This window comes from Clarias gariepinus, chromosome 26 (assembly GCF_024256425.1).
Source record: "Clarias gariepinus isolate MV-2021 ecotype Netherlands chromosome 26, CGAR_prim_01v2, whole genome shotgun sequence".
Taxonomy (NCBI): domain Eukaryota; kingdom Metazoa; phylum Chordata; class Actinopteri; order Siluriformes; family Clariidae; genus Clarias; species Clarias gariepinus.
The window spans coordinates 15,834,199-15,844,882 of NC_071125.1; positions in this window are offsets into that span (position 1 = coordinate 15,834,199).

Below are 10,684 nucleotides of genomic sequence, written 5' to 3' on the forward strand. Positions count from 1 at the left end.
TATAAAACCGATACTATATATATACTAAAAAAAAATTTATGTAGATTCCTGTATATATCGTTCTTTCGAGACAGAAACTCTCGACGGTTTATATATTTAATGACAGATTATATAGCCAATACTATTTTGAAGTTGGTTTCTTTTATTTTTGGGTATATGGGACCTGAAGATTTGCTTGGGGAGTGACAAGAATGGACATCATTAGGATTTTTTTTATATAGTATATTTGAGGGACAGTGCAGGTTAGACAGTTTTGGGAAAAAGTTAAAGAGGCCAGATTAAGATGGTTTGGACATGGACATAGAAGGGATGAGAGTTATATTGGAAGGAGAATGTTATAGATGAACCTGCCAGTTAGGGGGAGAAGAGGAAGACCCAAGAGGAGGTTTATGGATGTCAGACTTGCGGGAGGACAGAGTGGTAAGTTATGATGTGGTAGACAGAGTTTGATGCAGACAAATGTTCCGCTGTGGTGACTCCTAATGGGAGCAAGTGAATTTTTTGTTAAGTTTGCTTATACTGTATACATATATATATATATATATATATATATATATATATATATATATATATATAGTTAATTGTAAAATTTTATTTTTTACATCTGATTCTTGAATGTTATACCTTCATTCTATAAATTTTGTAATTGTAATTCTTGCTTTTAATCAAAAATAGGGGCAAATGTGGATTTAGAATACCCATAACAAAGACACATAGTATTTGTTTTGCAAGAAGGCACAGAAATATAATTAGAAATTGTATGGATGAGAATTAGAAGAAGTACAAACTGTTAAGTACCTTGATGAAAAAATGCAAAATGCACCTAAAATAGTAAAAGAAATATAAGAAGATCAAAAATATGATACAATGCTTAGCATGACAGGTGTGGGGGGCTAACAGAGACTCATTAATATAGAGGCTCACAATACAGGGTCACAAGGGCCTGGAGCCTATCCCAGGAGACTTAGGGCATGAGGTAGCATAAACCCTGGATGATGTGGCACACACACACATTCACACACTATGGGCAGTTTGGGAATGACAGTTAGCCAGACAGACCGTCTTTTAATTTTGGGTGGAAACCGGAGTACCAGGAGGAAAACCCAACAAGCACAGGGAGAACATTCAAACCTCATACACACAGACCCCGGGAATCAAATCTAGACCCTGGAGGTGCAACAGTGCTAACGACTAAGCCACACTCACTCACTTATCGTCATTACCGCTTAATCAGGGGCACGGGGGACCTGGAGCCTATCCCAGGAAAGATAGAGCATGAGGCGGGGTACACCCTGGACAGGGTGCCAATCCAATTCGTGCCATTCTGATGTTCCACAGTCCAGTCCAGCAGGTGGCGGTAATGCACCTATAAGGTGGCTGCCAGTCGCCAAAAACAACAAAGAAGAAGAAGACAACGTTAGCGTGTTTGTGTCTCCAGGCAGCAATGAGCTAATCGAAGCACAGCGGACAGACCGAGCGACTCGTTCATTCAACTTGAAACTTTACAATCTGTCTAAACAGTTTAATCTTTTTTTCTCCAGGAAGGCAAGTTAAGCGTTTTGTTTGATATTTTACTTCCTTCCTGGCACAGAAAAGTTTTTAAACATATGTTCTATGTTGGAAAAAACTTTAGTTATGTAGCTTTTTTCGTCTTAATTCGTTTTCGTCTTGCGTCGTATTTTACATAACCTTAGTTGATTAATCGTTTAAAGTTAATTAGCTCGTAGCGATTGTAACTTATTGGAAGGAATGAAAATATTTTTAAAAAGAACTAGATTTTAACTATTACTGAATTTAATCGTCGCGGGTTAAATACGTCATCAAACCGCGACGCGTCATATGAGAACTTAAAGGTTTTTAACTTCTGGTGTTGCTGTAATTTTTTACATTTTCGTTTACAATTTTGATGTTATTTTGTAATTAAGTGATGCATGTAAAGCGTGCATCTATATAAATAAAAGACAGGTTTGTCTAATTTGGTTACAAACTTTGCTTTGACTTTGGATTATTTTGATTTTTAGATTTATCTTACTGATAATCAAATTTTGCTTCCTTGATTTGTTTGGTTACGGATATCATTTGACTGTCATTAAAATGTAACTTTTTCTTACGATGCCCACTCGAAAAAAATCGAACTTGGGTTCTGCCACAAATACAGCAAAGAGACAAAGGCTCTTGCGTACCATGGAGTCGGACGTTAAAAAGGGAGTCCAGCTCAAGAAGGAGGATGAAGGTTTAAGCAGTTTGATAAGTGAGTCTGTGACAGCTACGGCTTCGGCTTCATCAACAGGGCAGGAACGTAGAGCCTCCAGGAGTCAGAATCTTACGGCCTGTGATGCGAAGGCTGAAAGGGAAGCACGGCTGTCTAGGGACAGAGACAGGAAAGCCTCCAGACGTCTGAGGGAGACTGAGGAGGAAAGACAGGCAAGGCTTGAGAGAGATCGGTTACGACATGCATTAAAGAGGGAGATGGAGACTCGGGAGGAAAGAGAAGCAAGACTTGAGGGTCTTCGGGAGCGTAATGCACTAACGAGGAAGATGGAGACTTTGGAGGAAAGGGAAGCACGGCTTCGGGCTGATCGAGATCGGCGGGCATTAATGAGGGAGATGGAGACTGGGAAGGATAGGGAAGCAAGACTTAATGATCTTCAGGCACGTAGTGCACTAACGAGGAAGATGGAGACTGCAGAGGAAAGGGAAACAAGACTTCGGGGTGATCGGGAGCGCCACGCATTGATGAGGGCAATGGAGACTTTGGAGGAAAGGGAAGCAAGACTTCAGTGTAATCGAGAGCGCCGCGCAATAATGAGGGAGATAGAGACTGTGGAGGAAAGGGAAGCAAGACTTCAGCGTGACCGAGAGCGCCGAGTATTAATGAGGGAGATGGAGACTGCTGAGGAAAGGGCAGCAAGACTTGAGCGTGGTCGAGAGCGCCGAGCATTAATGAGGGAAAGGGAGAGAGTGTGGAGGGAAGGGAAGCAAGACTTTAAGAGCCTTTGGGAGTGCAATGCACTAATGGGGGAGATGGAGACTGGGGAGGAAAGGGAAGCAAGACTTGAGGATGATCGAGAGTGCCATGCATTAACCAGGGAGAGAGAGAGTGTGGAGGAAAGGCAGGAGGGGCATGAGTCTGGATATTAATGATAATAAGATTAATTAGTTACAAACTTATTTAATTAAAAAAAAGCCATCCGTGCAAATACAAAACTTCATAAAATACAACATACAAACAATTGTATTTTATTTTGATAATAAATGGAATTAGTCCGTTAAAAACATAAACATCTGAATAAAATATCTGTAAATAAATATAAACTGTATATACTGTGACAAAAAGGTACTACTTAATAGCCAAAACCAAAGTAGAATAAGGTGAAATTTCAGCGTTTAGTGAGTTCAGTGACTGATGTACTTATTTGATTTGAACTTCTGAGTCACGTAAATAGGTTGAGTGATACTCAAACTTACAAAATTTTCTTTCTTTGTATTAATAAACTGAGCAGAGTGTTCTGCCGTACAAAAAGACAGGCAGACATGTATGTGGGCTTCAACTTGAAATAATATCACTGATTACATTAAAGCTGATCAGCTTATCTTTAGCTCAACCTTTTTTAGCTTTAGCCGTTTGACTACTTCTACAAACGCATTTTCTATTAACAATGGTTAGTTATTTTGTACATAAAAGTACATTTTGATAATATAGTTGGGTATTACGGTATTTCTTGACTTTTTCTAATATATAAATATATATGTTACAGGGTTTCCGCGGAGTCTTAAAAAGTCTAAAACGAATTTTTAGGCCTTAAAAAGTCTTAAATTCGCTGTTCTAGGTCTTAAATATTTTTTCACAGGTCTTATTTTTCCGATGTCCATGTAAAGCTCATTTTAATCCTATTTCTGTTTTTGTTGTTGCTTGGTTGACTCCGTGGTGTTGTAGTTTTTTGGTTCACTAGTCCAAATATAATTGGCTGTATTACGACTACAAATGAGACCAACATGCAACAGCCAATCAGCTTTCTGATATTGGCGTGAGTCTCTCTCAGATTGTATGTTACAACATTATGAAACCTGCAGAAACCCTGTGTTATTAAGTTAAATTGAAACTACCGGTCATTTACATTATAAAAAAGAAAGAATGCATTAATTTAAGCTTGAAGTGTCCGCTTAACTTCGATACGCTTAGTTCGTTTACTGTAAATTATCAAAAAATAGGAAATGGTCGTTCCAAACAATCTGTTACTCCTAATAATTGGATGTAGGAACTTGTACTTTTTGTTCAACCATTTGTAGATTATTTGGCTGGATGCATAGGGGGAGAAATAGATGGAATATTTTACCTCCAACTTATTTCAAAATCCAAAGCATTGTTTCTAGTCTTTCTAAACCATTTGATGATCACTTGTTTTGTAATCAACTTAAACTCAATAGCAACACACTATTCACAGTTGACTGGTCCTGATTTCAGGTGCATCTTAACATGCGTTGTAGAATCAGATGATTTAGAATCCTTTATCAGCTCTGTAGGGATACACAGGGTCCCAATTTCATGTCCTTAAACTTTTTAGCTGCCTGTTACTTGCCAGGTGATCCAAATTAGTATTTTCTTTATCGGTTTGTTGTGATTCCTAAATCCCCTTTCGATTTACTAGGCCAAGATTTTATTTTCTAAATTAGGCTTTTGTGTATCTTTTGCGGATGGTAAAAACGTTTTAAAACATCTTCATAATATGACTATGTTCTCTGACGTAATCCCACAGGTTGATTCTACTGACCGATCTTTTGTCATCCAAATCTATTGTCAGATTTATGTAAAAGTAATATTATAATTCCTGCTAGTCCTATTGTTCCAGATGTTCCATCAATTTTGACATCGTTACCTTCAAACCATTCACATTTTACCGCTGTTGATTGGTGTTCTACCTTTTTCAGTGTCCCTGTCAGTGAGCAGACGCAGCCTATATCGCAGCCTATATTTGCTTCTACCTTAAAAAACCAACAACTGACCTGGACCCGTCTTCCTCATGGGTTCATAGACTTCCCAACTGTGTTCTCCTCTGTCGTAAGAGACGCCATGGCTTCCCTGACCCTGCCTAAAGAAACTGAGGACTTTCACTGCAACAATCATCCGCTGCGCATGCTGACTCATCTGGCTGATGTTGGGTTCAAGGCTTCGCTCACAGAGCTTCAATTCTGCTCCCTGCAGGTCTCGTATCTGGGATCCGCAATCACCCAGGCACAAAGAAAATTATCTGCTGACTGCATACGAACTGTTGTCGAGAAACGGCCTCTTCCACAAAGCAAGCGATGCTGAGTTTTCTTGGACTTTTCAACTATTGTAGGCAGTTTATTCCTGACTGTTCCTACCATGATAAGATATTACGCCAGTCGCATATCACATGGACTTCTGAGATGAAGGACTCTTTGCTACCAAAAACAATCTCTGGGTTCAGCTCCAGCATTGGGTCTACCTCATTATAGCAAGCCATTTCACCTGTATGTCTCCAAAGGCAGTGGTGTCACAGCGGGTGTCTTAGCCCAAGAGCATGGCGGTTCCTGCCCAGTTGCGTATTTATATAAAACTTTTGATCCAGTAGCGTTCCTGCTTGTTTGCGAGCTGCAGCTGCTTCTGCTCTCATTGTCATGGATGCAGAAAAGATTTCTCTCTTACCCCCTAGAATAACATTCCCCTCATCAAGTTACAACAATCCTTAATAATATTCAATCTTGACACATGACTGCTCAACGTCGTTTAGGTTACGAAGCTATTCTTTGTGCCACTCATAATTTTACTATTAAATCTACTATCGATTTATAGTCCAATCTAGTACAATCCAGCTGTACTCCAGCTGTGGCCCCGATCAGACCCAACTCGCCTGGGTCGATCATGAATATTTGCGTTAGATCACCACTACTTTACCAGTGCGCCCTGACTTAACTTCTACTTCTTCAGAGCATGGTGCGCACATTTTAAGATAAGTTGACCTGTTGCGGGATTAGAAGCTTATTGTATTAGAAGCTTATTCATTGCATTTTTTTTTCAACTCAACCTGCCTAACATGCCACTCTCACTCATGTATCTTATTTAAAGATGAGCCTGTTACTATTTTTTAAATCAGCTTACGGGATGCCTATTTCACATGCTCCTCTTATCATTGATCTTTTACAGTTTCCTTCCTTTACAATTGGCTACAGTAAAGCTCAAAGGTCCTACATCTGGTGACTCTGATGAGGTTTTGTGTAATGCTCTGGGTGCTAAGCTAGCTAAGAGGGGCTCTAAAGAAGACCTTTTGTCCCCATAGGTAGGTAGAGATAGTTAAGTTTTTACTCAAGCCTTTGTCACATATATATTACAGCACAGTAAAAAAATGTATTCGCATATCTCAGCGTAACTGAGGTCAGAGCACAGGGTCAGCCATGATACAGCGCCCCTGGAGCAAATAGGGTTAAGGGCCTTGCTCAAGGCAACAGTGGCAAGCTGGTGGAACTGGGGATCTAACCGTCGATCTTTACCGAAGTTCGTCATCTGACATTAACACAGCCTTCTTACAAACTCATTCTCGATCCTGAAGATCTGCATTTTGAATATTCCTCTAAGTGTTCACTTTCCCCCCATATGCTAATTCATGATGAGGCTGGCAGCAAAGCTCTTCCAGCATCTGTTCTTCCAGTGTGCCATTTTCACGGTATTTCGCATCTCACAAAATGGTGTTTAATGTGTATGATTGAGGACAGATTCTGTGCTTTGTGAAATGAGAATGACACTCAATTCCACAACCAAACTCGGAACGACCATTCCCCACCCCATGGGTAAAAGGTAACCCTGGTGTTTGATTTACAGGCCATCTTGTTTTGACGTGATTTTCGGCAATTATACACAAGCACTGAAACTGAATAGTGTGCATGGTAATGTTTCTGCTTCTCTCCCTCTGCCTACAGACAAGCCTACTCACTCTTTCATCCCAGGTGTTGGTAGTGTTGGTAAAAAGTTTAAATCCCAAGAAAGGTGGGAGACGCTGCTTACAATACACCCACAGCTGTAATTGCTTTGACCCTGTGACAGCTGTACTCACAGACGTAGACTGGAAAAAGACACCGCAAGCAACTTTGACTACCTGAAATAATCAACCACTACCTCACAACATCTCCCCGTCTGCACCGAGAGGCTCGTGAAGCAACTTGCACCCTGAAGACACCTTAAATGCAGGCATTCTAATTTCTAACTGTAGCACTTTCAGTTTCTTTATCATTGTTGAATTTGCTAATCATGAATTTCTGCTTCAATACTGCATCTCTTATGTTGACAACTATTTGACATTTACAAATTTTGTTAGAATTTAAGGAGGCAACTGTAAGAGATTTTTTTTTATGTAAAAGTTAATTTTTCTCTTTTCCTCGTGGATCTGCTATTAGCATGATAAATCTTCCATGCTATTAACTTATGTCTCATCTTAGATCTGATCTTATGGTGCTCTGCCATTGCGCACTCTTTTTTTTTTCTCTCTCTCGAGCCAACACTTCCTGTTTTTTCTCTGGATAAACGTCTGTACAACTTTGTTTGTTCTTCAGTATTTCACCACCAAGGGTTTTATCATTTGTAGTAACAGATGTACACAACACCAGGTATTTGGCTTTACATATAAATGCTGTCTTTTGCTGTAAATAAACAGTGAACTTCTTGACAGACACAAATTTGCATATGTCTCTTCTGGTGCCAATAAGCTTAAACTTGTTCATTCAACTGCAAAACTTTAAAACTTTACAGTTGATGTGAAGAGGAGGGGAACAAATTGTTATTTTGTAGGAGGAAGTATTATTTAGCAAAGAATTAAACAGCAACCTTAATAGCACTCTATTTATACTGGGTAATCCAACATGATTCTCTAAGGAAGGCCATGAAAGTCAGACTGTCAACCATGTGTTGTTCTCATGCAGGAAGTATATGTAGATGTGGTGGCACAGCTCCAAGGACTAGGGAGGGTAGAAAGCAGCATTAAGAGTCTGTTAAAATGAGCAGTCAGTAATCAGAAGGTTTTTGAGGAACGCTAAAATGGAAAGTCGGGTTTAAAGGACGGGGAAGCTGAGGAGAGAGATCTGGAGGTGGAGGTGATGCAACCTACAGAACTCTAACTAGATGCTGAGTAGCGCTGAAAGGGAACCATGTCAAGTTTAATGTGTGTGTGGAAGTACTGGATAAAGCAGACAAAGTGTTCTTTACAAGATCAGGGGAAAATGCATTAGACATTTTGAGGAATGCTGGTGTGGAAAATCTGCTTTTGGAGACCGGGAACATGAGTAAGAATGAGACCGACTGTAATGTAACCAACCTACTGGAACCAATAAACTAAATAAAAATTATTAAAAGATCATAAAATTAGAAGATGTGTCCAAACTTTTGATTGGTATTGTAAATATGAGTTTCTAAAATGTTGCCGAGAATTTAGTAGCAATTTAGATAAAAGCAGAAAGGCAGATAAAGATGAAATGCTTTATAAACTTCCTTTACACTCTAAGCAAGAAAATGGATCTGACTGTAAATGGTGTGAATATGTATACTACGGTTCAAAATAGACACAAATCCGAAGGTGCTTTTGTTTCGAAGGTGAACAGAAAATTAAGAACAAACATTCTATTAATCCACATAAAAGAACAGTACTATCTGATGATGAAAGAGCATTATGTAATTTAATATTAATCCTGGAGAAGGTTTTCAATCAGTCTAGTCTTAAAAATAATAGATCAAATGAAATTCTGGTATTACTGCGGAATTTCATAAAATGTTTGCATAACATTAATTTCCTTTCTAAACAGAAATGTTTAGAGAAAGTAAAAAAAAAGAGTCTGTTTCACTATCAGTGCATATCAGAGAATTGGAGCCCTAGAACTCTGATGATTAGAAACATTTGGCCTGACTTTTTTGCTAAACGAGTCAAATGTGTTTTGAATTCAATTGTTGGTTCAAACTTTTTTATTGAATAAAAACATTACTGATATAATTTTTTTTTACAATATAAATATGAAAAGAACAATAAAACAAGCATCATGTACAATCGAAGAAGAACCAACAACCACACCCCAAACATCAAAACAAAAAGAAACAAACTAAAATAATAAAATAAAATAAATTGGGTAGGAAAAAAAGGAAAGAAAAAATAAGTAAATAAACTAAACAGAAGGCAGATATTTGAGAGATTTAAAATATGAGATTAAAGATTGCCATTTCTTAAAAGAACTACTCCTCCCAGAGCATCTAGTTAAAGAAAGAGCATGGTATTTACAAGCCATTGAGATGCATTAGGAGGCTTAGCAGATTTCCAGTGGATTAGAATACGATGCCTAGCTATTAAAGAGGTAAATGCCAAAATATCCAGTTGTTTAGAACTAAACTGAGACCAGACCCATGAAACGCCAAAAATTGCGATAGCAGGGTAAGCATCCATACTAACCCTGGGCACCTTGGACATCACTGTAAAGTAGTTAAACTAGTAAGTTTGCATTTTAGAACAAATGAAGAACATGTGACTCAAATTACACTTGACATTTGTCACATCTGTCCTCTACAGTAGAATATATTGCAGATAAGCCTGCCTTAGGGAAATAAATTCTGTGTAGTATTTTAAATTGTATAAGGCTCTTAAATTCAGTTATAGATTAAACAGAATATGTGTTCATAAAAAATCTAAGTAGCGTTAACAATATTAGGCTTTATTGGATTATTGTAACCTTATTGACGTTTTTCATCACTGTTTTTGCAAGATGTGTCTCAAATTCATCATTTAATCGATTCATTCTTAACAAATTATTAAGGGCCCAACAGTGGCATGGCTTAAACTCCCCATTTTTCCGATTAGAACCCAAAGATTCAACCAGCTCAGACAACACTGCCCCAGAGCACACTTTCACAAATCTGTATTAATTAAAGTTGTTTCATCATAGTGTTAGCAGTACAGAATCAACTTTGGACTGTGGAAGAAAACCAAATCTGTGTGGAAATCAAATCCAGACCCTGGACACGCAAGGCGACAGTGCTAACCAATAAGCCACCGCGCCGCCCAAATTGTATACATTTCATTTATTTATTTATTTGTCCTATAAGCCTATATACCATATAACAAGTTCAAACTAGCACTAGTAGGGTGGTATAGGTCCACAAGCTTTTGTTTACACTAAGAGCAGGAGGAGGGAAAGTCATGGAGAGCACACTGAGGTCATGCACAGCAGCTGGGCTCAGTTTTCCAAAAAATTAAAAATATATATCGACAGAAAAGACAAGGTCAGTCACTTAGGGACTTTGATAATCATCTGTTAAAACATAATGAGCTATGTGGCAGTCCCTGAGGTGTCATTTTTAAACAGTAAGAGTACACCAATATTGGTCTTACAAGGAGCTTTCTCAGGCAAAATAAATTGCAGATGCTGGTGTGTTTTGAATTCTAATAAAGAGTAATTTTAGCGACTATAAGGTGCCATATTTTGGACACTACAATACAGAGGACTATCATTCACTTTACAAGTGCAGACGATTCACATTTTTTGTAATGGATCAAGGTCACCACAAAACAACTCGACCATGTGATGAGTTTGTGCCCTGTGGGTCTTTCATACACTACCAGGCAAAAGTTTGAACACAACTTTTAATTCCATAGTCTTTTGTTATTTTCATTTTTTCCCAAAATTGTAAAACAAT